The 5,113-nt window shown below is 43.7% G+C and overlaps 1 pseudogene; it reads left to right on the top strand.

Annotated features, from left to right (window-relative positions):
- Positions 1-1,938: 1,938 nt before the first annotated feature.
- On the top strand, positions 1,939-3,345 carry LOC125960555 (programmed cell death protein 10-like; annotated as a pseudogene).
- Positions 3,346-5,113: the final 1,768 nt, after the last annotated feature.

Genomic DNA, 5,113 nt, shown 5'->3' with positions numbered 1-5,113 from the left:
GGAATACAACTTGTCTAGAAAATAAACTACTCTTCTATAAACGGTACACGCAGCAGTAATTCAAATGCTGAAATCCTATCCCTGCAGCTTTTCTTCTTAAAGCCATGGACAGATGCACTTGCATGATCATCCGCCTGAGTGCTTTCTTCAGTTTTGAGCTCTATGGACCTCGCTCTTTTTCATCTTCGTCCTGGTTTGGGATACATCTTCCTCTTTTCTGAAGCCACTCTTAACCTGTGGTATAGTCAGCCAGGGAGCAGGGGGAGTAGTTGCATCTGCTGAGTACAGTCTCGAAGGTGGTAACTTTCAACCATTTTTCATGGCCGTACGTGAGTCTGATGAATGTGGTGTGGAGACCTGGAGGACGCAGTGTGAAGGCAGGGGGCATCCTGCAGCATGTGATGTGACATCGGTGCCAGGCTGTGATGCTTGCTTTAATATTTGCTGACACAGATACACTCTTAAGTGTTTAAGCATATTGACTCATTTAATCCTCACAATATTACAAGAGTGATTCTCTTATTATCCCATCTTACAACTTGTTCAAGGTCACAAAGCTACTAAGCATCAGAGCCAGGATTGGCACACAAGCAGTCTGTGTTCTCAAACCCACTGGCCAAAAGGTAGAGTCTGTTCCATGCTCCACTAACCAGAGTTGCAGGTCCTACAGCCAAGCTGGGTGTTAGAAACTGGTTACCCTTAACTAGACATCTAAGGTCCACCTTGAGCTCCATTGTCTAGAGCTGAGTCAAGTGTTTCTCAGGGTCCAACCCCATGACATCTCCCAGTGGGAGGTTGTGTGTCCTCTTATTTATCCATGTATGCCCTCCCCTATCAGGTCAGCCCAGGAACACGATGATTCTGTCTTTTCAGTGCTGGGGAAAGTCAGCTCACTCCTGTGCACCTTGCCATGCTCTGTATCACCAGGGACCAATACTGTGCTGACACCCAGCAGGGCTCAGTAAAGATCTTCTGATGAATGAATGAGTTGACAGGGTACCAGTGTGCTAGGCACTGTGCTTTGGGGAGTGATAAAGATTGTAAAGATTAGTAAGACCCCACCTGTCTCCTTCAAGAGCTCATATTCTAGTGAGGAGCTTTTGAAAGTTCATCATCCTCTCAAACTACTGCAGGACATGGATTTTGAGATCAGATCTGATTCACCTGACTGGCTGTGTGGCCTCTGACAAGTTATTTTACTCCTTTTATTCTCCATTTATTCATCTGTAGAATCGGTATGATACTGTGACCTGCCTCATAGATGTGTTATGAGGATTAAATGAGATAACGCTTGAAAAATTGCTGTGTCCCCAAAGGGAGCTGCCTCTGGTTTTGTTCATTGCTGAGGACCCGCAGGGACACCGTGGGAACTCTCTTTGGCTGGATGGACCCCTGAAGTCAGCAGGCAGTGCATCCCACTCAAGCGTCTGGCATGTCCACCACCCCCTGTTGTGTGAACCTGGATGCTTGGGGAATAAAACACCCATAATTAAGAATAGAAGTTCCCTGTGTTGGGTAACTTCGGGGACATTGTCATCTGCAATTATTCCTATAGGCTGAAGTTTCTCTGTGTCTCTCCTTTAGGAATTCCTTTGGCTGAAAAAGGCAGTGAGCCCATGAACTGTTTCCTTCCAGCGATTGCCAGGACCTTTGCCCCACCTCTTACATTCTGGAAATATTTCTCAGACACCCCTCTCTCCCCAACATCCAGACACCACTCTTTAGCTTGGGAGCAGGGAAGGTCAGGCATTGCTGTCGTCAGTTGCTTAGACTCCTTCAGCGCGAAGCTCACCTGTGGAATGTACAGGGCCGTCCCTGCTCTGGGCTCTGCTTTGACACAGGAAAAAGGTTGGCTAACCCTTCTTTAGCTCTGGAGAGTTCTCCCCATCATCAGAGGCTGCAGGGGGTCTAGCCAAAAGAGGGGATGTGGAGTCAAGTATGTCTGGGGTGGAGCCTAAGCTTGTGACCTCAGACCCATCTCGGCAGCTCAAGTAAGATAAACTTGTATCTGACTCTATGATCTCCAATTGCCCCTCTTTTTAGCCTCAATTTCCCTATCTCTCTATAAATACTACTATGACAGCTAGAGAGTCTCTGTTCCTTGAACTACAAAAAAAAATTAGCTCAAACATAAAAGTTTCAGATCTTCCCCTGGCTTTCTGAGAATCCCTTAAGATGCTTATTCCTCATGGTCTCATCAGTGAGGTTTCCCTGAATGCCCTTTCTACATTTAAACTTCACCCCCCATGCCCATTTACACCCATTTTCTTGACCATCTCTCTCTGTTTTCCTTGGGTTCCTGCTGATAGCCAAGCTTCTAGGATTCCAACTTCTATTCCCAGTTGTTTATCAAGATATTCCCCTTTTCCTCCCAAGACAATTTTTGTCCTAAAAGGCATTTTGATGGCCACTGTTTTAAAAATGTACATTTTTATTTCATCACAAGAGAAAACTTTATTCATTGCATGGTGAGGATCAGATAGGCTAATAAAGGTCCAGTACAGTGCCGTGTACCCAGTAGGGAGGAAATAAACATCAACAGTGGAAGTTATGAAGATTAATTGATATATATAAAAGCACTTAAAAACGGTAACACACTGTACATGTGAAGGATTCTCATTATCAATGCTAGTACCTTAAGTCCTAGTAGATGTTATACTATTCAGACCATGTTCAAAAGTAGTTGGGACAGTACATGGTCAAGCTCCTATTTCGTTGTTTGAGAAACCTTTCCTTTCTAAAGAAGGTAGAGTAGGAGGTGTAACACAAACTAAAGTCAAATCCTTGGGCTCTGCACAAAGACTGCACATATCAGGACAGGAAGAAAATACAGGTTTCACATAAGACATCATTATGAAACTTTTAGAGGAAAACAGTGCAGAAGTTAACTTCACTAAGTCCCTCCTTCGAATGGCTGCCGCTGATGTGGAAGAGTATGTGATTAAACAACCAGAGGCAGAATTCCAGGACCCAACTGAAAAGGCAGGAGCGCCTAAACAAAGTCCCAGCAAGATCCCAGCGGAGATCAATACCAGAGTGAGATTTCTGCAAGCAGTCAAGGATATCCCTAGTACAATTAAAGAACTCTTTGATGCAGTGAGTAATGTCTTCAAGAAATACTAATACCAGAACCGCATAGCACTTGAGTGCCAAAAATAAAGAATTTTTAAAGTATTCCAGAAGTTTCAGACATACTCTGAAAAGCTATTTTGAAATGGCAGGGCAATCAATGCATTCCTAAGTGCCAACCGACTAAATCATCAAACCGACTTGGTGTTTCAGACCTTCAAAACTGCCCTCAAGGCTGGACACGTTAAGAGATGTGCTTCTCAGTGGCAGTGTTGAACTACCTTTATCTGTAAATTTTCAAGTTTGACTGTATAAATTATGAGTCTCTCCTGAAGGGATCTAACCCAGGATGTTGAGTGGTATTATTGCCACTTCGTGTTTTTGTAAAATGTGTCTTAATCACAATCTCGCACTGAAGATTTTATTTGCTATTATCATTTATTTAAGACTTATAAGCCAAAAAATTTACAGTCTAATGTCTCATATAACATGCCTTAAAAGAATTGTAAATATTGGTATTTGTTTCTGACATTTTAACTTGGAAGCGATGTGCTGCCGGATGATGTATTTAACAATATTTGGTGGCAAATACTCAATAGTTCACATCTGTTTTAAAAAAGCGGAACACTCTAAGAATAATATGGATTAAGGAATATGTTCTAAGCATGGACTACAGTGTGGAAAGAGCTGGGGCTTGAAGGTCTATAAGGGGAATCGGAGGCTTAGAGCAGAGACACTGATCAGCCATCATAAAGCCCAGGTGCCATGGACAAATCAAAGGTTGCAGAGAACCCTGGAGGCTCGGTGTGCCGGCTCGGTGAGTTTGAAGCCAGGTGTCTGGTGATGGGCTTAGGTTTGCCTTTGTCTGAAAGAAAAGAACGCAGACTGGTTAAGAGGCGAACGAACTGGAATTTGCTGATACCTGTGTAACTGGGTTTCACCACCTCTAACCACAATGACCTTCAAGAATATAGTGGTTAGGCATCCCTGGTGGCGCAGTGGTTGGGAATCCGCCTGCCGATGCAGGGGATGCAGGTTCCTGCCCCGGTCCGGGAAGATCCCACATGCCGCGGAGCGGCCGGGCCCGTGGGCCACGGCTTCTGAGCCTGCGTGTCTGGAGCCTGTGCTCCGCAGCGGGAGAGACCGCGATGGTGAGAGGCCTGCACACAAAAAAAAAAAAAAAAAAAGAGAGAAAAAAGAATATAGTGGTTACCGCCTCATTTCTGCCCACAAGTTCCTTTTTGACCATCTCTAACCCAGAACCATATAGAAAAGCTATCCTGAGAAATGTAATTCCGGCTTTGCCAAGTTGATGCAATACAAAACCACTGTACTGCATAGTGGACATGTGGTCTTAACCTGATGTGAAGTGCTTACCAAAAATACTATTTTAATCCAGTGGAGGTCATGGTACGGCAGATATCTTTATTTATTTATTCATTCATTTATTCATTTTGTATTTAATGATAATCTGCTGTGTTCCAAGCACTGTGTTTTTGGCTAGGGAATAGAGAAAACTATGACCCATGATACTGAGTAAAGTCCTATTTCTACAAAAGTGGGTTAATGGGTACATGCAAAGGGTCTTGGAGGTAGAAAGGGAGAAAGGCAGAATGAATTGCGAAGATGACTCCAGGCATTAGGAATAGCATGTGAGAGAGTGTATTAAATTCAAGGAGCCTAAAGTTCACTGAAGTGTATAGCACATAGAGAGCAATAATGGCAGGAGATATTCAGGAAATGAAAACCAGTAGGATTTAGTGAACGGTAGGAGAAGAGGAGAGGCAAGAGACGAAGCTGCCAGTGTGAGAGATTACGTGGTTGGTGATTTCACTAACGTGACATGGAGTACAGAACATGATTTGGGGAGAATATGTTGACTTAGAATCTGTAGATATTGAGGTATTGCAAATCATGGAGGTGGAAGCATCCAGTAAGCAGTTCACAGTGTGGGTCCAGAGACCACCAGTCTGTCCTGTTCTTCTCTTTTCTTAGCATTAATTACATTTGCAATTACACATTTTAGCACCTACCCTCCATGCCA

The sequence above is a fragment of the Orcinus orca genome, chromosome 11, assembly GCF_937001465.1.
Source record: "Orcinus orca chromosome 11, mOrcOrc1.1, whole genome shotgun sequence".
NCBI classification, from domain to species: domain Eukaryota; kingdom Metazoa; phylum Chordata; class Mammalia; order Artiodactyla; family Delphinidae; genus Orcinus; species Orcinus orca.
This window is presented reverse-complemented; position numbering and strand designations above follow the sequence as displayed.